The sequence below is a fragment of the Alexandromys fortis genome, unplaced genomic scaffold (assembly GCF_014885135.2).
Source record: "Alexandromys fortis isolate MF-2015 unplaced genomic scaffold, M_Fortis_MF-2015_v1.1 scaffold_30, whole genome shotgun sequence".
Taxonomy (NCBI): Eukaryota; Metazoa; Chordata; class Mammalia; order Rodentia; family Cricetidae; genus Alexandromys; species Alexandromys fortis.
The window spans coordinates 14,334,324-14,357,804 of NW_026067922.1; positions in this window are offsets into that span (position 1 = coordinate 14,334,324).

Here is a 23,481-nt window from a genome sequence, read left to right on the forward strand (position 1 = left end):
CCGTAGACATAATGACACGTCCCTCACCATGAAGGGACAGGCCTATATGTGAGGATGGCTGTGACCTTGAGCCCTTCCAGAGGTACCATTTGACCACCATGTTCCCATGCTTCTTCATTTGCTCCTTGTGATAGCCTGTGTAGACCTGCATCTCAGATGGAGTTCCAGGCTAACATACCCCTCTTTTTACTCCACCCCCCCCCACCGTGTTTCCCACCTCTACCTCTTGTTTTATATGGAAGAAAACTAAAGTCCTATCGTCCAAACAGCTATGGCACACAGTGGCCTTGAGGGAGGATTGAAACCACAACAAGCCTGCACTCTATCACGTCTGCACACATCTGCACACTTGATACAAATATCCCTCTTGTTGCTGTTCTTGCCCATTCCGAGTGAGATGTACCACACATAGGCTTCTTTCTCTACTCCTGCTCATTCCAATGGACAAACAGCCATAAGGCCTGCCTTGGTTTACTAGCCAAAGACGAGGTGATGGGAGAACAGGCCAACGGTAACTCTATCTGGCAAAAGAAAAGAGCCAAGACAAGGCTTAGTCAGTCAGTAGGTTTCTGGACTTGCACGCACCAAGACCTGATTCCAATCATCAAACCTCATTAGAAGCCTGGCAAATAAGCCAGTGTTTTCCAGCCCTGAGAAGGAAGAGAGAAGGAACCCTGGGCTTCACTGCCCAGCTAGGTTAGCATGCTTGGCAACTCCCACACTAGTGGGAGAGAACCTGTAACCCATAAAGAAGAGTGGACAGTGCCTGAGGAAACACCCAAGGATGTTCTCTGGGATTCTGGTATCTACTCTTTCCCTCCCTCCCTCCCTCCCTCCCTCCCTCCCTCCCTCCCTCCCTCCCTCCCTCCCTCCCTCCCTCCCTCCCTCCCTCCCTCCCTCCCTCCCTCCCTTCCTCCCTCCCTCCCTCCCTTCCTCCCCCTCTCTGTCTCACACACACTGAAAGCAAATCCACATACTCAATCCCTGTACATACATTAAAACAAAAAAAAAAAAAGAATTTTCAGAATCAGACTGAGGCTTGAAAGTTGTTCCATGGATTTGTGAATCTGGAGGAACCAAGATGGAATATCCAAGAGGAATCAAGTGCCATTGACACACAGTCTGCCCTCGGTACCCATGAGACCTGCCCACCCTCACATGGAAAACACTCACCAAACATCATCTGTGCTGAACATGTATGACGGCCCATCTCATCGTTGTTCCCATGTCACACATAGCACGGTTATTTCATGCGGTTGTCTAAGGAAGGGCTTAGAGCATGCGCGGGCATGGATTTAGGCGTAAATACTACCTGGTTTTATCAAGGCACTCAGGTGTCATTAGATTATGATATCACCGGAGGTCCTAGAACCAATCCCCTCCAGACGCCAAGTTCTGGTCTACTTGAGTGGTAGAATTCTCAACTTCTACTGTTTCCTCATTGCCTAATGTTTGAGTCTCATGGGAGAAAGAGCCTCACCTAGGCACGGGAGGTGCAGTTAGCTGTGCACTAGGTGGTCTGTGTCTGAAATAGGAAGTTAGCGTTCTTTGCGGTTTGGTATTCGTTTGTTGCTTTTATGGATCTTCCCCTTCCAATAAGAAGGCTGCAGTGGAGCATGGGTGCACGTGGAAAAAAATGTCAGTGATAATGAGGTCCTCAAGCCTAAAGCAGAGCAGGACACCCTGGAAGGCAAAAATAACTAGTAAACCAACACTATCTTGTTCACAAAATGAATATATGGTAATTTCTCCACAGCGAGTTGTAGATTTTCCTGTGGATGCAAAGCTTGCAGCACAGAGCCAGGAGTGTGAGTGTTGCCACACAATGAGCCTGGAAGGCACAGAGCTCATCGTTGGAAATTCTCCTACGACAGCAGATCAGTCCCGGGAGTGCTCAATCTGTGGTCTCAATCAAACACCCTGATCTAAAGCTGGGCATCTCTGTGCACCTGCCAGGGTTGAGACGGACATCAACTGTGATGAAGGCCATTGTTATGTAATCAGCTTCTCTTCATTCGTCCTGGATTAGACTCCATCTTTCACCTGCTTCGTGCAACAAATCGAGAACTTCTTTCACGGAGGTCAACTGTCTCACCGGCCTGTATCCATGAGTCCAGCACCCACCCTCCCTAGCACAGAGCACCTTGCTATTAGGATTGAATAAATGATCCGTGAAGCCATATTTAAATTGTACATGTGCTCTCTTCACCCTTCATGTTCAAAGAAATTGGATCTGAAAATAACATTCTATAGACAACTCAAGTTATTGAAAAATAAATAAGTTGGCCACATCAGAATGGAGTCACATTGGTTTCTGTAATGTAACATGCCTGTTGTTTTCTCTTAGCACAGTGGTGATGGTTCTCCATGACGGCCACATGTTTCCATCATTAGGAGCCAAGAAGTGAATGCATTCCAGCTAAAGTCCGTGACTCCTTCTCTGGAATATTGCTTTGGCATAATGTGCAGAATTCTCAATAGGGGCCAGAGAGATGGCTCAGTAGCCTTGTGTGCAGAATGCTCAATGGGTACCAGGGAGATGGCTCAATAATTAAGACCACTATTGCTCTTCCCAGGGAACTGAGTTTGGATCCCACCACCTACATCAGGTGACTCATAATGCCTGTAACTCTGGACTAGGGGATCTGATGCCTCTGGACTCTGCGGGATACTAGACTCAGGTGCACATACCCACATGTAAAAACATACATGTAAGTTTAAATTTCCAAAAAAAAAAAAAAGGAATTCTTAAGAAAGACCAAAAGAAAGAAAGCTCCATGGGCTCTGATGCACAATTGAGGTGGAGAGCCAATGAACAAGAGTATTGTACACCCTTCATTTGAAGAAACCACTCTGCCATCCATGCGGTTCCAGAGCAGCACACTGAAGGCCCACTCACGGTCCATACCAAGGTAGAAGGGTAAAATGCCCAGAGTCGTACAGACAGGGAGTCAAGTTTTGATAAGCTCAAAAGATTTTGAAACTTTTCAAAATTCTAAAGATGCTTTAAGCCTGGCTTCCCATCATGCACTGCTGAGGGCATTGGATTTTCGGTAGAAGTTCATTCACCATTTCCACAGTGGAATAAACAAAGAGTCTTACCATCTGAGGTGGCAGTGATGGTGTTAGGCATCAATCCAAGGGCCTTTATACACTGGGCATCTGTCCTGCTACCAAGCCACGCACTCAGCCCGTGCATTCTGAAAATTTCAACTTAGACTTCTAGGAAAATTGTGGCATACCTGAACGCGGAAGCCCTCCCAGCTCTGACATACTTGGGAAAGCACAGCACAGCTCACTGAATGGAATCCCCAGTCTCCAGCCCAGTGGCTTGCCACCATGGGCAGCTCTTGGCTGCAGACTCCTTCTGGACTATGCTCACATGGTGGGGTTTGCTGTTCCTGTAGAATTAGGCAGCAGCTACCGAAGTTCACGCTGCCTCGGCAATCACAGACAAGTGATCGGGTCTACCGGAATACCAAAGTATTGAGACTATAGTGGAACTGTCCGCCTTCACGGGACCCACGTCAGGGGCCACTTGTTTCTGTGTCCCAGGAAGGCATCCCAGAGCTAGAGGTAATCACCAACTCTGTAACTGTCACTCAAGTGCAACAATAGTCTGGATTATAGGGAGACTAGAAGATAGAACCAAGGGGGAACCCTCCACTGGATACTCTACTACTGCTTCTACTCTCTGGGGCTCCACTGGGGACACCCACATTTTAGGTGTAGACTTATTTATTGTCCCCTTGGGGTTTCAAGCACCGGCTCTAAGAGCAGAGAAGAGTACCTGCTTTTAAAAGCAAATGACTTTGCGATCATTAACCAATACCTAATAAAGTGTAGCCTTTAAATGGGCTGTGGAGAACAGATGTTTCCAGGTATTAATGGAAACGAATTATGCTCCCATCATGCCTCAGAGGCTGACCTCCTCCACCGCAGGCGTTAGAACCCAGCTAGGCATTCTCTCTGGGTGTTTGGGTTTGATCGATGAGAGCGGCCGCTGGTTGCCTTAAGTCAAATCCGGTGTTTGCGCAGGTAAACATCGCTCTCCCGAATGCACACCTGCATCAGGTGCACACACACACACACACACACACACACACACACACACACACACGGCTCTGAGCTGCCTGCTGGCAATGTTTGAACAGGCACAACTACCATGGGTGACTTTGGAAAAGAAAGTAACCACTTTGTGACCTTGGGGGAGCCTGAGTAAAATTAGGACATTGGCACCCGGGGATTCAGAGAATGAAGAGCGCGATTCGTAAAGCCATCCACATCTGTCCTCCACTCAAGAGCTACCCACACGCTGGAAAGTCATTCGTGTTGAACATCCATTTCCTCTTCCATAACAGCTAAACAGGATGGCTTGATGTTCATAAGCATCAAGCATTTAGCAACAACTGATATCTTGCTATATAATTTAATAAGTGCCCTTTTTTCTTTGTTTCCACCTCTCTTTGTGTCTCTCTGTCTCTCTCTCTCTGTTTCTCTGTCTCTCTGAGTGTGTGTGTATGTACATGTGCCAATGTGTGCATACATGCATCCATGTACATGTGGACACATACACAGGACCAGAAGCACACAGGACATCAGGTCTCCTGATCTATCCTTCTCCTCTATATGCCCTTGTGATAGGATATTTTATGTCAGGTCAATGAACCTGAAGGCTCCACCTATCTCTCCACCTGTCTCCCAGTCCTCGGGCTACAGGCATGTTGTGGGTACTGAAGATCTGGATTCAGGTCCTCGTGCATGTGCAGTGAACACTCTTATCCACTAACTAATTCCCTCAGGTCCCCCAAATACCAGTTTTGGAAGTAGGAAAACCCCGAGACAAAACAAACAAACAAATAAACAAAACTAAGAATTTGTTTCCTTATCTGTGGCCACCCTGATCTGTTCCTATTGCATGAGACCTTGCTTCCCTGGGGTCCCCTCCTGAAATGCCTCTTTATAACAGTTTCCTGGATGGAGTCTTCCCTATGCTCGGGTGTTCCTGCTCTGAGAAAGAGGGGTGGAGCCTCTGATCCAGGCAAAAGCCTCTCCTCCTCCTAACAGAGCAACTTGGGTGGCACATCTGCCTTAAGCTGAATCAAGCTTTAAGCAGAAATCTTTCAGACTCAGAGGGAAGGCAGTCCTTTCCCGATCCCATCCATGTGGCCTCTGGCCTTGGTCCAGACTGGCCCCAGACTGGTCATGGCGCAGCTCCTGAGCAGCAGCAACAAGCTGGGATTTCTTATAGACCAGGGCTTAGTAACACACACTTGAGCGCTGGCAGGGCCTGTGTCTCTCTCTTTTTAGTTCTCTCTGTCCACTTGTTTCTGCTTCTGTTGTTACCCAACGCACTGCTTGGGACAGCAATGACTTTGAGCAAGCCACCTGGCCAGCTAAGGTGCTGCATAAGTTCCTTCTCTCATCACCTGGACCAGTTTTGTCACAAGATGCAGTTTAAGGGATAAAGGTCTCCTTTTGGCTCCTGACTTCAGGGTATACAGTTCATCGTGGTGGAGGCATGAAGGCTGGTGTGTGTGCTACACAGCTAAGCTGAGAGAGGAGGGGTATTAGGTGGAAGATGGGCTAGTGATGTGGGATGTTCTCTTGTACATGTGTTGTTTTTATTGGTTGATGAATAAGGCTGTTTTGGCAAATGGCTTAGCAGAGTCAAGCCAGGTGAGAATTCTGAACAGAAACAGAATAGGCTTAGTCAAACAGACAACAGCCAGCTGCAGAGGAAACAAGACATGTAGAAAATGAGGTAACACCACGGCCACATGGTGATACATAGACTAATAGAAATGGGTTAATTTAAGATATAAGAGCTAGCTAGAAATATGCCTGAGCCATTGGTCAAACACTGTTGTAAGTAATACAGTTTCTGTGTGATTGTTCAGGCCTGGGCAGTGTGTTTACAGGCTAGGCTATAAACCTCAAAGCCTGTCCCCCAGTAAGCTACTTCCTCTAGCTAGACCCCACCTCCCTAAGGTTCCACAGCCTCCCAAACAATACATCTGCTGGGGACCCATGTGAGCCTGTGTCAGATATCTCACACTCAAACTAGAAACATTCCTCTAAAATAAGGCCGCTCACATCTTTTGACCAGATCTACCAAGGCATCTCAGCACATGGCGCCACTTCTGGCCCCAGCCCACCAATCACCCAGTATAAAACCTCCTGTCAGTCACAAAACAGCTCTTGGCCCGAGGATCACATTCAGTATTGTAGGGTGTGACATTCTGGATCTACATGGGTATGTTTGCCCATAAATATAAACAGCCCAAACTTTGCTCCTAATTAATCCTCCAAGCTCCTCCTGACTTGTCTGATTCACCTCCTCCACATATGTGCAGTTCTGACGTCCATCCATCACGATGGAACACAGACAGGAGAGGGCACTATTCTCAAGCCTCCTGATTATGGCAGAGACATGACCTGAACTAATAATAACTTCCAACACAGTGGGTGGGGAGAGCAGGTGCTGTGCACATTCAATTTTAAGCATTTTTGCATGTATGATCATATTAAAATACACATCTACACATGTGTGGATGGCACAGTTGGACAAAAGCATGCTAGCAAAGCACACTTCAACTCCCAGTTGGCCTCAGATGGCATGGACATTGGTCCTGTGATTAGAAAGGCTAAGGGGATTCTCTAGATACATAATTCCTTGTGAAATTACAGCTTGTCATTGCTTCCTAAAGTCCCAGAGCTAATAGCCACCCTCAAATTTCCTCCCATAGAGAAAGCCTTGTATGGGCCCACAATCCCACATGGCTGTGAGCTGATATAGTGTCCTGCCTTAGGTTAGAGTGGGTCTTGGAACTTGATCTAGATGACGGCCTGTGGGTGCAGACATAACGCTGCAAATGTAAGAAGTAGACTATATGCAGGTGGGCTCTGGCTCTTGGTCCCTGAGGACTTGCCTCTCTAGGATGCGTGAGCCAAGATGCTAACATCATCTCTTTGTGTCCTACTCCCATTCAGGGGCAAAAAGAAACCAACATTTTATAACGTGAAGCTCTGGCTGGACTTTAAAGGCTATACCAAAGCTGAGGATAGAAAAGCAATTTCTCAGTGCCTTGAGGTGCCTGCGGAGGCTCACTGCCTTCGTGACATTTAACTCTCCTGGCAACCGGCAGGCAGTATCAGAGCAGAGATGCCCTCACCTGCAGCTTAGGAACCAGGGAAGCCAGGACTGAGGTCTAGCCTGCCAGCCCTGCAGCATACTGTGCTCACAGGCGATTGGGGGGGGGGCACAAAGGATGGTCACAATACCAGTATCAGCACAGCAATGAATCAGGAAGTCCACCATGTTTAGCAGTGGGCAGCAGTCCAAGTAGAACTACTTTTAACACTACAGAAGCAAAAGGAATAAGGAATAATGAGGACTCCCAGGCAATTGTGGTCCCAGAGGAAGAGTGACAGAGATGTGGGAACACTGATGTGGCAGACACATTCATACACATCCCAAAGAGATAGGAATGAGAAAGCTGTCTTTGTAGATGTCACATGATCACTGGTAAGGCTGACCACGATGCTTGTGAGATCAGCACACTTATAAAAATGGATTCATCAGCTCTCAGAAGTTGTACACCATCTTGGTATCATTTGGGGACCTGACATTTTGCCAACCATGCTCCTAATCCGTATCAAGATTCTAGAATACAGGGACCGTCAATTCATCAGCATGAAAGAACACAGAAGCTCAGTTCAGACTCACTTGGGGTGAACCTGAAACAGGGCCAAGCTTCTAGCACACTCCAGGTCATTCCTAAGCTTTGGGCCCCTCATCTGCTACACGTTTAAACAAGAAGATCCTGTATGGGTAAACAGAAACACTCCCGTGAAAGATCATTAATTCACTTCTCACTTCACAGGAAACAAAAGCAGACAAAACACTACTATCACAATATAGGAAACCTAAGCAGCATAGTTAAAACTAGGACCATAGCTAGAAGATACAGCTCTAACTCAGGGCCACAGAAATGGACGCCATGCCAAAGCACTGTCCTGAAAGCTGACTTTCGGGTAAACCACTTCATTAGGTTCTCAGAGTATAGCCATGGCATACAGAACTCTGATACCAAATCATAAAGCAAAGGTAACCTTCAAAACCTCTCACAAGAGAGCTCACCAAGGCCAGCTGGACTACGACTGAAAAACCATGGGATAAAACCGGACTCTCTGAATATGGCGGACAATGAGGGCTGCTGAGAAGCCAAGGACAATGCCACTGGGTTTTGATCCTACTTCATTTCTGGCTTTGTGGGAGCCTAGCCAGTTTGGATGTCCACCTTCCTAGACCAAGATGGAGCGGGGAGGACTTTGGACTTTCCACAGGGCAGGGAACACTGACTGACCCAAAGAAAGGAGAGGGAGGGGGAGAGGAGTGGGGGGGAGGGGGAGAGGAGAGGGAGGAGGGGGGAAAAGGGAGACGGGGAGGGAAATGGGAGGCGGGGAGGAGGCGGAAATCTTTTTTTTTCAATAAAAAAATTATATTTAAAAAAAAAAAACCTCTCACAAGAAAATACCAGAGTCTTCTACTTAACAATTCTTTAGCCAGAAATTGATTCTCAAAATCTCCATTCTGACACTGCACAGTCTCTAGACAAAACATACAAGCCTGGGGCACCGCAACAAATAGAAGGTAAGAAGTGCAAGAACTGTGGCGGGAAATCTCCCTTCCCTGTGACACCTGGTGTCATCGTACATTTCTGCTGCAGTGATTAAAGGCTGCCGTAGAAGCAACTTCAAGAAAAAGGTCTAGAAGAGCTAGTTCCAGGACGGGAACCAAAAAGCTACAGAGAAACCCTGTCTCGAAAAAAATCAAAAAAAGAAAAAAAAGAAATGAAAAAGAAAAAGGTTTATAAATTTATTGACTTATAGTTTTGGTAGGCAGGCGGCTGGAGCAGGAAACTGGCTAATCACACCTTGAACGCCCACCAAGGAACTAAGGGAGTGAACTGGACTTGAGGGAGCCATAAACTCTCAAAGTCTGCCCCTAGTGGCATACTTCCACCTGCAAGGATTCAGGTCCTAAAAGTTCCATGGCCTTCCTAAACTGTGCCACCAACTGGAGACAGTGTGTACAAATATATGAACCTGTAGATGTTGTCTTTCACTGAGAAGCCCACACCCATTGGTATTAGTCAGGGTTCTCTAGAGTGGAATGAATGAATGAATGAATGAATGAACGAACGAACGAAACTTATGCCCTGGCAATGCCGAAGCACGCATGGGCAGCCCGTATATGGCGGTTCTGTTGAACTTGTTATATTGGGTTTCATGGTCCAACTTGATGAGGACAACTGATCAGGTCTTTTCCAGAAGAGGGCGCCAGACCTCATTACAGCCGGTTGTAAAACGCCATGTGGTTGCTGGGAATTGAACTCAGGACCTTTGGAAGAGCAGGCAGTGCTCTTAACCGCAGAACCATCTCTAGTGTAACGGTACTTAAAGAACAAGTCTCTCTCTACATACAGAAAGGGGCCTGACTAGAAGGACGTACAAGCTGTGGTCCATCTAGTCCAACAATGGCTGCCCATGAAGGGAAGGCCCCCAGAATCCAGTAGGTGTTCAGGCTGGATGTCCCAGCTGGTCTTCAGTCCATGCCAGAATCCCAAAGGAGTTGGCTCTGAGGCCAGGGAAGGAATGGACTTTCTAAGTCAAACAAATGAATGAGCTAAGAAAGGCCGTGTTTGATTACTTCAACAGGTAGTAATGGAACTGGAGAATGGACCCAAGAGCTGTTTTTCAAACATTAGATGGTATTTGTAACAAACAGACGGTAATTCTCACCAAAAGCAATGAACTGATCTAACAGCTGTGACTGCAGACCTACAGGGCTATCCAAAGGTTAAAGACAGGCTGAACTTAAGGTCATAAGCGAACCCCAAGATGTGGAAGAAAAGAGTTTGCCCATTATCCACACTGACCCTGTGGTGTGAAAGTACTCAAAATAGATCTGGTGGTACAAACGACCCCCTCAAGAGTCAACTCCATTCTTGTCCAGTGATGACCAACCTCGGCTGTCAGTTCCAGCGACGGCAGCAGCCTGTCTTGGCCTCTGAAGCTGCTACGTCATCACCTGCTGCCGGGTGGCCATCAGCTATCGACATGTGCCATCCCTCAAAAGTGTCTGCCAGGCACAGTTCTCTCTCGCCTTTCTTGTTTCTCTTACCTGTTTTGTCTGCCTGCCTGCCTCTGTCATGTCCCTACCCCGCGAGCCTTTCACTCTTCCGCTTCCCCCCTCCCCCATAAGCCTCTTACAGTAACTTGGCTGCCTATGTTGGCTTAGTGGCATACCACGGCAGGATCCACTGAAAGGTACCCACTTTGTGTGTGTGTATCATTACACCACTACACCAACACTCCTGGTTTCTAATGTGTGTGTGTGGTGGGGGTAGGGCGGAAGAGGCACACTGCATACCAGTTGAGAAGAAAAAGGATTCTAAAACCGAGTAGAAGTCGGAGGAGGAGCGGGGAACTCTCTGACCCACTTGACAGCCCTGCAAGACATCAGGACCAAACCAACGAAGAGGGAAAGCAGAGGACACTGGGTGCCACCTTCACCTGAAATAATTAAATTTCTTGGAGAAAACAAAAAGACCCACGGAGGCTCGGAGAGGTGACATAGGGTGGGGATGTCTGCGGGCTCCAAACAGCTCCCAAACAACTAAGAAAAGAGAGAGAGAGAGAGAGAGAGAGAGAGAGAGAGAGAGAGAGAGAGAGAAGAAATAGCTTCTGAACAACTAAGGAGAGAGAGGAGAGGAGGGGAGGGGAAGGAAGGAGAGGGAAGAAGAGGGGCGGGGAGGGGAGGGGAAGGAAGGAGAGGGAAGAGGAGGGGCGGGGAGGAGAGGAGGAGAGAAGACAAAACAAAGGCAACTTTTATGAGAAGATGCTTGTAAAATGTGGACTCACGAAATTGGAAGGAAAGACCGCAGCCTTGAGTGCGGAGTGATGAATTTGTACCCTCCATTGTACCCTCTCAGTCAGCAGGCAGCAAGCAGGAGGAGTTGTTTCTGCTGCGCAGTGGGGCTGCCAGTACAGGTGACCGGGAGATGTACTGCCCCCTGGAGGTCCCGCAGAAACATGTCTTCTCTGGATGCAATGGAACTGTGGCCTGCATCGCTTGCCCGGGAGGAGGCAGAGGACGAGAGGCAGCAACGTTCAGTGCCGCTGGCTTGTAGGCACAGGGGTCTTGCCTGCTAGAGGTTGTCACCAAGGACAGGGTGGTGTGTGGCAGCCCGGAGCTCCAGCAGAAACATGTTGTTGCTGAGTAGAACCTGCCCTGGGCCCACTCGCTGGCTGGCCCCCACCAACATGGAGCCACTGTGGTTTCTGTGCTGTTGGCATGTCAGAGAGGCGGAGACTCGGGATGATGGTTTGGCCTGAAGCCTACGGGCTCAGTAGTTGTGCCTGGCAGGCCAGGCCGAGCCGAGGGGAGGGGCAGCTGGAACCTACCAAGGACAGGACGCAAGCATCGGAGCTGAGACAGAAAGATCTCCACCCTGACAGTCTGGAGCCAAGGAATACCACAAAGTCACAACATTCTTTGCAGCTCTGCCCCCACTGCAAGTGTTAGAGCTCTGCTGGGGGAAGGGTCGCCAATGCGAGTGTAACAACTCTCTTCCAGCGGGGGAGGGTTTCCCTAGGAAAGTATTACAGTTCCGCTCCCCCCTTGAGTTGTTTACAGTTGGACTCTCTTCCAGCGAAGTCGTTACACCTGGAGCCTGCTCGTGTGGCAGTCACAACATCCAGGAGAGTGAGAAGCGGCGGCAAACTGGAGCTTATATAGCATTTCTTGGGAGGGGTAGGGCAGAGCTGTTTCAAGGCCGCTCGGGATTGGTGGAGTTTTGTGGCCTGATTCTGGGGCAAGTTCAGGGATTGGTGGAATTTCAAGAGCTGGTTCTGAGATCGAGACAGGGGAAGGGCGTTTTCTCCTTGTCCCCCTTTTCCCCTACCCAGGGTAGAATGCAGTGGCCAGAGCTCCTTCAGAAGACATCCTGACCGAACAGCGCCGGTCCTAGGCCTGCCATCCCTCACGGGTTCGGAACCCCTGAGTCTACCTGCAGTCCTTGCTGCTTGCCCTGCTGGGAGAGGGAGGGCAAGTAGCAGCAGCGCTGCCCACGGGCTGCAAGCAGAAAGATTGAGCCCGGCGAGTCTCGGAGTGGCAGACTTGGACAGTGGGGAGGTGAACAGCGGCCAGGACCTCACCCAGAACCTGCCCCCAGATGCCCTGCATAGTGGCGACATCACCTGAGTAGCAGCAGGATATCTGGCATGGTCCAGTGGTTATGGTGTTCGCCAAACCAGAATCCTTGAACCAGGCCTTGAATATCTGCAAGGAAAGTGGGGGATGGGGGACCGTGTCATGGCCCAAGAGAGCCAACAGGGTGGTGCGCAGCTTTCTGGGGCTTGCACTTCGATGCAGACACACACTGTCCTGGTTCCGAGTCACGGCAGGACAACCAAGATGAAGAATGATTCATTTTCTGGATTAGACCCTCTCAAAAGACCTCTATGGTCCATGCTGTCCCTGGAGGACACTTTGATCTGCTGTCCAAGGCCATGTTGGGAGCATCATGAGAGGTAGGGGGGGTGGAAGCATACCTTGGAGTACCGGGAAGTGAGTGGGCTTGGGGTTCATCATGGGAAATTCCTAAATAATAAAGATATTATGAAAAAAATAATAATTAAATTTCTTGATCTTTGTTACCAGACAATGTATATTACAGGTCAAAGAGGGCTTATAGAGTCTGAGTGCTAGCTAATTCTCGGAGGGAGAAGAGAAACCAATTCACTGATTGGTTGGACCGGTAGGGGAGGTGCCACCATTTTGCCTGTGAAAGTCTATTCTGAATTTAAAAATCCGTGGTGAAATGTGGCTCTCAAAAGCTCACCCTGGACTCCCAGCAGCATTTAATCCTAATCTTTCTTACACCTGACCCATGTTGTCCAACAGAGCAAACTCTCAGGCTTCCCTGGGCCATTTGGGAGTCCATGGTTCCCAACACCTTGTGGCTTCAGGTCCATCTCCTGCCCCTTGCTGAGGTTTGCACGGGGCCTAGGGCTCATTCAAAGTGTTTCACAGATGTATGACCTTCCCCTGTCTCACGAAGGCAGGAGGCCTGCGAGAAGCCAACAGCTAGCGAGAAAATGGCTGCCTGGACGTGAGGGAAGAAGAAGGCGCTTGGATCTGTGAAGAAGTTGATGCCATTCTGCATATAGACAGGATCAAGCAGTCAAAACTGGGTCTGGTTCAGAGCAGGGAATCCTTAACTGAAGGTGCCCAGGCAATGGGGAATAGCCAGGGTCCTACAGGGACATGAAGTAGTACCATCAGCATATAGCATGGGGAAACTGAGTCACTGGTGGCTGGTTACAAGACCGGCTGAGATCCTCTGCATGAAGGTTGTTCAGGTAAACATACCTGCTCTGTTTAGAAAGATGAAGCCTCGCTGAATGTATTCTCTCCCGACAGTGTGTGTGTGTGTGTGTGTGTGTGTGTGTGTGTTTGTCCATGCTAGGCAAGCACTCCAAGCGGGCTCTATCCTCTGCCCTCTCTTAACTTTTGGTTTTGATTGAAGGTCTTACTCAGTTGTCCAGACTGGCCTTGAGCCTTCATTTCTCCTGCCTAGGCTTCCGGAGAACAAAGATTTCCAAGTCCCATCAGCAGCCTCATCCGATGAATGCTTTTATTTTACGTGAAACCATTTTGCTGTGTGTAGGAGCCCCACCTAGGAAATACGGCCCCAGTAGTAAGAGGGTAAACTTTATCCAGTACTGGGGTCTCCGATTGTGAGTCGAGAAAAAGAGGGCCCACACTGCCCACCCCTACTCTGGCGTCCAGCCAGGGTCTCCCCTGCCCACACCACCCCTGCTTCCAGCCTTGACTTGGATCAGAATAGAGAAAATATCCAGCAAGAAGTTGGAAAGAAACTCAGTGGGTGTGAGATGGAATAGACAGGGACAGACACAAAATCCCAATGTCTTATAAAGAAGAAAACAAAACTAAAAAAGCAGTCACATGGCAGAGCCCTGAAACTGTTGAAACATAATGCTTGTTCGCCATCTGCTGGCCAAGATGAATCATTGCATGCTAACTGTCTACTTGCTTACTTGTTTGTTTTTAAAGAATTTTGCATACCACATATCTTCGTCTTCCTGATGCTTCCACAAACTAGATGTCATGGGATGGAACTACTCCAATAGCCCCTGTCTCCTTCAGCTATCTGCCCCTCTGGTCATGGTGGAAGGACCTCCTCCTAAACCCCCTTATTGAAGGATGTCCTCCAAACTCCTGCCCCTGGTTACTCGGCATACACATTTCTATTGTATTTAGGATGTTTCATTTTGTTGTTGTTGTTGCATAAAAGCTGCTTCTTCTCTGGCATCCATATACTTCTTCTTCATCCAGCCATTTGAATGCATACGGTGTCCTTAGCCTTCCTCTTCCCACCGTTTCTCATATACCAGTCTCTGGCTTCTAGTCTCTTCCAAGAAGATGAGTCTGATAAGATCATCAACACATTCCTTAACATAAGAGATAATGGGTGCTTTCAACAAGTCCCCACAGGGGCATCCTCTGACATTAGTGGAGAGTCCAGAACTTGCTGCTCAGTGTTTTATTTTCCACATATAGTGTCACCGTCCACAAATCGGGACTTCTGAGAACCACGGACTCCTCTTGCACTTGTCCATCAGTGTTCTTCCTCAAACTTAGTCCTTGCTGGTAAAAGCTCCTCGTGCACACCTCCTCCTGTCCTGTGCACACCTCCTCCTGTCCTGTGCACACCTGCTCCTGTCCTGTGCACACATGCTCCTGTCCTGTGTACAACTCCTCTTGTACTGTGCATACCTCCTCCTGTCCTGTGCACAACTCCTCCTGTCCTGTGCACACATGCTCCTGTCCTGTGCACACATGCTCCTGTCCTGTGCACAACTCCTCCAGTCCTGTGCACAACTCCTCTTGTCCTGTGCACACCTGCTCCTGTCCTGTGCACACCTCCTCCTGTCCTGTGCACACCTCCTCTTGTCCTTTGCACACCTCCTCCTGTCCTCTGCACACCTCCTCCTGTCCTGTGCACACCTCCTCCTGTCCTGTGCACACCTCCTCCTGTCCTGTGCACACCTCCTCCTGTCCTGTGCACACCTCCTCCTGTCCTGTGCACACCTCCTCCTGTCCTGTGCACACCTCCTCCTGTCCTGTGCACACCTCCTCCTGTCCTGTGCACACCTCCTCCTGTCCTGTGCACACCTCCTCCTGTCCTGTGCACACCTCCTCCTGTCCTGTGCACACCTCCTCCTGTCCTGTGCACACCTCCTCCTGTCCTGTGCACACCTCCTCCTGTCCTGTGCACACCTCCTCCTGTCCTGTGCACACCTCCTCCTGTCCTGTGCACACCTCCTCCTGTCCTGTGCACACCTCCTCCTGTCCTGTGCACACCTCCTCCTGTCCTGTGCACACCTCCTCCTGTCCTGTGCACACCTCCTCCTGTCCTGTGCACACCTCCTCCTGTCCTGTGCACACCTCCTCCTGTCCTGTGCACACCTCCTCCTGTCCTGTGCACACCTCCTCCTGTCCTGTGCACACCTCCTCCTGTCCTGTGCACACCTCCTCCTGTCCTGTGCACACCTCCTCCTGTCCTGTGCACACCTCCTCCTGTCCTGTGCACACCTCCTCCTGTCCTGTGCACACCTCCTCCTGTCCTGTGCACACCTCCTCCTGTCCTGTGCACACCTCCTCCTGTCCTGTGCACACCTCCTCCTGTCCTGTGCACACCTCCTCCTGTCCTGTGCACACCTCCTCCTGTCCTGTGCACACCTCCTCCTGTCCTGTGCACACCTCCTCCTGTCCTGTGCACACCTCCTCCTGTCCTGTGCACACCTCCTCCTGTCCTGTGCACACCTCCTCCTGTCCTGTGCACACCTCCTCCTGTCCTGTGCACACCTCCTCCTGTCCTGTGCACACCTCCTCCTGTCCTGTGCACACCTCCTCCTGTCCTGTGCACACCTCCTCCTGTCCTGTGCACACCTCCTCCTGTCCTGTGCACACCTCCTCCTGTCCTGTGCACACCTCCTCCTGTCCTGTGCACACCTCCTCCTGTCCTGTGCACACCTCCTCCTGTCCTGTGCACACCTCCTCCTGTCCTGTGCACACCTCCTCCTGTCCTGTGCACACCTCCTCCTGTCCTGTGCACACCTCCTCCTGTCCTGTGCACACCTCCTCCTGTCCTGTGCACACCTCCTCCTGTCCTGTGCACACCTCCTCCTGTCCTGTGCACACCTCCTCCTGTCCTGTGCACACCTCCTCCTGTCCTGTGCACACCTCCTCCTGTCCTGTGCACACCTCCTCCTGTCCTGTGCACACCTCCTCCTGTCCTGTGCACACCTCCTCCTGTCCTGTGCACACCTCCTCCTGTCCTGTGCACACCTCCTCCTGTCCTGTGCACACCTCCTCCTGTCCTGTGCACACCTCCTCCTGTCCTGTGCACACCTCCTCCTGTCCTGTGCACACCTCCTCCTGTCCTGTGCACACCTCCTCCTGTCCTGTGCACACCTCCTCCTGTCCTGTGCACACCTCCTCCTGTCCTGTGCACACCTCCTCCTGTCCTGTGCACACCTGCTCCTGTCCTGTGCACACCTCCTCCTGTCCTGTGCACACCTGCTCCTGTCCTGTGCACACCTGCTCCTGTCCTGTGCACACCTCCTCCTGTCCTGTGCACACATGCTCCTGTCCTGTGCACACCTCCTCCTGTCCTGTGCACACCTGCTCCTGTCCTGTGCACACCTCCTCCTGTCCTGTGCACACCTCCTCCTGTCCTGTGCACACATGCTCCTGTCCTGTGCACACCTCCTCCTGTCCTGTGCACACATGCTCCTGTCCTGTGCACACCTCCTCCTGTCCTGTGCACACCTCCTCCTGTCCTGTGCACACCTCCTCTTGTCCTGTGCACACCTGCTCCTGTCCTGTGCACACCTCCTCCTGTCCTGTGCACACCTGCTCCTGTCCTGTGTACACATGCTCCTGTCCTGTGCACACCTCCTCCTGTCCTGTGCACACATGCTCCTGTCCTGTGCACACCTTCTCCTGTCCTGTGCACACCTCCTCCTGTCCTGTGCACACTTGCTGCTGCTCTCTCTCCTGCACACCTCCTCCTCCTCCTGCTGGTCTCTCTCTTATGCACACCTCTTGCGCTCTCTCTTGCACGCCTCCTCCTGCTGCTCTCTGTCTCTTACCTCTTCCTCTCTCTTGCATAGCTGCCATACCCTCTTAGCTTCCCTATCTCTGCCTGACACTCAGCTCACTTCTCCTTCAGCCTGTGGGGCTGGGAAGATGATCCATGGGCCTCACTGAGGATCCACACAGGACGCACGGGGACCCGGCAGGTCCCTATCAGCCCTGAGTCTGCGGTAGGATGAGAAGAGCTGGGGAAATGACTGCACCTGGCACAGAGTTCCCCATTCCCTTGGAGTGGAGATGCTGAGTGAGGCACAGGTGCCAGGCCCTTCCTCTTCTGTCTGAGTCCTTCCCCCACCACCACCACATTCCACCATCTAGATGACAGTGTGGGCAAAGCCCGACACAGCTTTGTCTTCCTGTTTGTGTTCTTGGGTCACCATGGGCTTTTAGGCCCTTCCTCTTATAGACAGTGACTTTGCTGAGACTGAAAACACCCTTCCTGTTTCTTTCTTGCCACCCCCAGTTATCCAGAAGACTTTAGTGTGGTTGATTTCCCAGATAGCCCCAGTTATCCAGAAGACTTTAGTGTGGTTGATTTCCCAGATAGCCCCAGTTATCCAGAAGACTTTAGTGTGGTTGATTTCCCAGATACATCTGGGATTGATTGATGGCCCTCCTTCTTCTTTGCAACAGAACTTCATGGCAGCTTCCACCGAGATGCAAAATGTAGACACCCCACTACCACCGCCATGCTGCTCCTTGACTCTTGACAGGTTCTGAGATCCATTTTGGCAAAAGGACAAAAATGAGGCAATGCCATCAATAAGAACAACAGAAAGCAGAAGAATTAAAATATGAAACGCAAGCCCAGAAAGAGAGTTACTTGCCGATCTCTGCTCTTTCTAGGACCTCTGTTGTGGCTGCCCCGAGGTAGGAGACATAACTAGCTCAGACCACACGGAGGCTCAGGTCAAGAAGAGTCCCAAGATTCTCTGGGTTGAACCAAAGTCCCCACTAGCTCAGCAGCCGTCCCATGCCACCAACTGCATGTCAGTCATCCAGCTCACGGGTGGAACCCTTAGGTTACTGTTAGGTTAATGTGGCGCCCACAAATGGCGGTACCACAGACAATGTTGTAAATGACAGCCTGAGCTTAGCTCAGGATGGATTCTAACCTGGTCAGTGGGACTGCTGGATAAACAAAAGCCTAAGCCAGTGTCCCTCGGAAACGTGTGACATGGGATCCTGCTTGTCAGGAAGAGCCACTTCCTTTATCTGCCTGGACAGCCAGTGGCAGCTACCTGTGCCAATGGGGTATCGAGTTCCCTATTAACATATATTTAAGCCCCTATGCTGCTCCGGCTGGCACCCTCTGCACCCCCACAACCTGCTTTCTTAAAACTGGCAAGGCTTTCCCCAACTTTTGTTAGCCTCTCTGTTCCCTGAGAGGTAGCTATGGGAGCTTTGAATTTCCCCAGATAAACCTTTTTTTTTTTTCTTCTGTATGTGGAATGGTCCAATTCAGAAGCTTTACTCCCTCTTCTCTTACAGGTACCACTAGACCAGTGGTTCTCAACCTGGGGGAGGCAACCACTGGAAAACAGGTATCCCCAATGGTCTTCAGAACCGAGGCACCACTCGGGTGCGAAAGTACAGTTATGAAGTAGCAAGCAAGCAAGACATTTATGGTTGGGGGTTCCTAAGATCCTGGGGGGGGGATGTTTTCCAATGGTCATGAGCCACAGGGTGAGAATTGATGCACTAAACTGTGGGGGATGGAAGATGCTTATCAAACTGTAGTGTTTGGAGCGATGCTTTATTTATTCATAGCCATCTGACCTCTTTCTTTATCCATCAGAGTAAGATGGGAAACAGTGACCATCATGCATGTTCTATTGAAATGTGTGCAACATTTGATGGGATTGGAGAGATGGGCTCAGTGGTCAACAGCACTCGTTGCTCTTGTAGAAGATCCAGGTTCAGCTCCCAGCATCGACATGGAGTTTGCAACCATCTGTAACTCTAGTTCCAGGGGTTCCAATGCCTTCTTCACCTTCAGGGGCAGCAGACATGCACATGGTGCATATACATACATGCAAGGATATACTCATATGCATAAAATGCATGCATCTTTAAGATACATGTGATATTTGCTAAGAAATCCCTTTCAGGTAAAAGAGCACACACATGCAGTAGACACTCCACTAAGTGCCAGACACGCCTTCCTCCCAACCGCCCATATTCCAGCAGTGTTCTTCATTCTTGGATGATCCAGGGAGCGATGCAAGAGGAGGACGCCATAGGCCTTAGCACCGGGCCTCAATCATGAGCTCCACAGAGCAGATGTGCCTAACTGTGCCAAGAGTCCATGGATCCTGGCAGCGGGGGTGCCAACCTTCAGCGGCGCTCGTAAACTGGCTGCTTGGTAATGGAATTCCACCTTGGCATGGAGCGTTGCCGATCGATGCGGGAGATAAGCCCGTCTTCAGGAAAGCCTTGGCTGGGGTTTTTATTTTGTTCATCTTGGAAGAAAAAGCCACCATCAACCTCACCGCGTGCTTGGCTCCCTCAGGCTGCCTCGGAAAAATGATTAATTGCTCTCTCCATAATACAAGCCTTCCAGGAACAATAGAAGCGGTTACTACGGGCTATTCATACGCATTCAGCTGAAGCCTGGTGGGAAGCTAAGCTCCCATCAGGGTTTCATGCTGACACTGGCAACCATAAACCAACTTAGAGGCAGGAACCAGGCACAATAATATTGACGTGAACAGAGCGGTGAACGCGCCATGCTCCCCAATTTGCTTGGATGTTGATGGTTAATTTGGACTTGGGGTGAAGGTGAGGCCTGAAAAGATGGCAACCTCTTCCCACCTGTGACTCTGGCAGGGGGAAGTGGTCAAGGATAATAAGGGTAGAATCAACAATGGCATCACAACAGATTTGTATCCCTGCTGATCCCACCGGTTCCATCTAGCTTCTCAGAAACCGTTTGTGCCGCCTTCTCTGAGATGCTATGGAAACCGAAAGGGTCAGCTCCGGAGCCTTCTGATCACAGTTTCAGAAGGAAAAGTGTGGAGGCCATTGCAGTTCCAGGCGGGTGCCAAACAGCGCTCCTGTGCACGAGGAGGAGGGAGGAGGGCTGGTGAGGGGCGGGCAGGTGAGACAGACGAGCAGGCAGAGAAAGAGCTATATGGCGTCTCCGCTAAGTCTCCTGGAGAAAGATAAGGGTTCCTCCGCGTAAAAAGAGAATGTGAGAGGGTCTCTGTATCTCTGTGGGGTCTGGGCAACACTGACAGGTGCTGCTGTGGGCATGGGAGGAAAGGAAGAAACCGCTAGAGCCAAACAGGGAGCAGTAATTTAGGGCTCCAGGAAAATGCGCGGGCCTTTCCCTCCACTTGACTCTGCGTTTATTCTGGATAGAGGTTGTGAGAGGGGAGGAATGCAGAGGACTCGGGGATGTTAGTCCGTCTCAGTCTAGATTTGGGAGGCAAAGGGAACGTGCAGCCCGTGAGCTAGATGTGGTGACACATGGCTGCGTCGGAGGGTCTTATCACCTAAGGACAGCTGTCTGGGAAAACAGAAAGCCAACAGCAGTCCTTGGGGTTAAGCCATGTTTTACTTAGACTTGCAAAAGCTTGAGGGAAAGAGAGAGGTAGAAAACAGAGGAGAAACACGGGATGAAGCAGGAAAGAGGATGGACATATTTCAGGGAGTTGGGTCAGGATATAATCTAATGACTAAAACTTCCAGGTGATGGATAAGTCTTTGAAAACTCGTGCTATGGAGAACAGTACTTCAATTTCCCCTTGACAGCAACAGAAGGACAGAAGGACCATCTTAACCACAGCCACGGCAGTGCTTCTTCCATGGGATCTTCAGAGCGCTAAACAGTGACTTAACCCCCCTCCCTCCAAAAAAACAAAAAACAAACAAACAAAAAACCTTATTCAAAAGCAGGACATAGGGACTGGAGAGACGGCTTGGTGGTTAACAGCACTGGATGCTCTTCCAGAGGACCAGGGTTTTATTCTCTGCACCCACGTGGCCGCTCACACCTGTCTGTAACCCCAATTCCAGGGGACCTCACACCCGCACAGACATATGCACAGGCAAAATGCCACTGCACATAAAATACAAATAATAAATCATAAAAAAAACTTAAAGCAGGAAATGGGCTCTAAGTACTTCCTGTCACACAGTCAATCTTCTTCCTTCCTAATTTGCAGCTTCCCATTGCTCTCTTTTCTCTGAGGAGACAACGTTTTACTCTGGAGTTTCTGCTGGTTCAGAGCTCACTGCGTAGCCCCGGCTGGCCTCAAACTCACGGCAAACCTCCAGCTTCAACCTCTCCCGTCTTCTCATTTCCCCACCACCATGTAATTCCTCTTAACCACTACTTCCTAGCTGCCCCTTCAGGAAGTGCTCTCTGCCCTGGGTCTGGTCTCTAAAGGCGGCATAGCCACCCACAAACTCCTGCTTAGCCTTTGACCTTGGACTGATTTCTACGATAAAATCTTGTGATTTTCTTCAAATTTCAATCTCCTATTCATCCACAGTGACGGCTGAAGTGCCAGCAGAGGGGCCTCAGGTTTACACAATGGATAGACAGCAGACAGGATTTGAGTTCTCCACGAGTATTGGGAATCGTAAGGTTTCACTCCACTCTCTACAGAGAAGATGCGACCTCTTCCTCTTATGTGCCAAGCCGATGCCCCCAGCCTTTACCCTAGTGGCTTAGCATCCCTTATCCCTTACAGCGTGAGTGTAAAATGAACCTCACCCGTGTGCTTGAACACGTGGTCCTAGGTCCTGATGCTGTCCTGGGAGGTCCTGGAATCTTTAGGAGATAGAACTAGGCTGTAGAAAGTGGCCACTGTGGGGATGGGTGATAGCTGGGTCTGGTTCTTGGTCCACCCACAGTATACGGAGTCTTAGATGTTGGCTCGCACCGCCATAAGCCTAGCCACGGCAGTAGATCCAGTCACCCCTCCTTGTCATAAGCAAACCTAAAATGTGAACCCTACTTTTACATGTTTCCTGAGCTTTTCTTTCTTGCACCTATAAGCATAGGTATGAGGCAAGAGGATTTGGGGGGAGGGTACCTCAGGACTTTGCCAGGCCTCAAGTCAAATTCCGATGGAGAGAAGTTAGAAAATCATTGTGTATTTGGGGGACATAGTGCAGAGGCCAGACAACATATTCAAGTGATCCAGAGATGTAGCCCACACTCTGCCCTCCTGCTTCTCTCTCTCCTAGGGGACAGATACACCGCTTGCCACTTTGTCCTTCCCCAAGGGCTGCAGGTCATCCTGGACAATACGTGGGTAAGAGGGCCTGTTTGGGAGGGTCTTAGAGGTGAAGAACATGATTCAGTCACCCAGGCGCAAGGAGGTCTTGGAGGGCTTTCAGCAGAAGTGGAAGAGCCCTGAGGAGATCCTGAGAACGGGGTGGGGGAGTGGCAAGGAAGCCAAGGTGCATCCACAAGAAACAGAAGAGGACCTGTCCAGTTAACATCATGCACAGCTTCCAAAGTGCACCCAAATATGGTGGCTCTAGTGTATCAATTCTTCAGTGATGAACACGGGCGACACCCCGTGTTTGACATTACCAAACGTCCTGTTGACTCGTGCCTGGCATAGGAATGCTGTGTCGGGTCTGCCTCCCGTTAAGCTCTCTGGGCTTTCCCCACAATATGGGCCCTCTGCAGGTGCATGTGTGGTTATTTTGCCAAGCGGAAACTTGCTTTGTTGTAACTTTCCCTCTGGGGTGGGGGCGGGGGTCTCTTTTCATTTGTTATAACTGTGTTTGTTATCCTAATTGGTATTTGTTATAACTCCAAGTTTAGTCTCATCTGCAAGCTTCATCACGGCTCTGATTGCTCCTTTGTCGTTAATAAAAACCTTGGGTGATTATTTACCATCCATTGTGTGCTCACAATGCCTTAGGAGTTCTGCAGAGGAGTGCATCCCGCTCCGGGCAACCTCGTGCTCTCGGCCCTGAAAGGTTTTCCTCAAATAGCTGAGCACAGTTGGATTTTTGTCCTTTTGTGGATTCCCAAATGAGTTATGATTAAGGATCTGTGTGCTGGGTAGACTTTGCAAGCCAAATCCCCAGAGAGTCTCTCATGGGAGGCAGTCTACCTGCCTAACCTGGAGTCCGTCATCTGCTGTAAACAGAAGTTAAGAATTTGTTACCTGGGGGTCGGGGGTATGGTTCAGCCCATACAGTGCCCATTGTTACAGGTATGAGAACCTGAATTCAGATCCTCAGCACCCACACAAAGG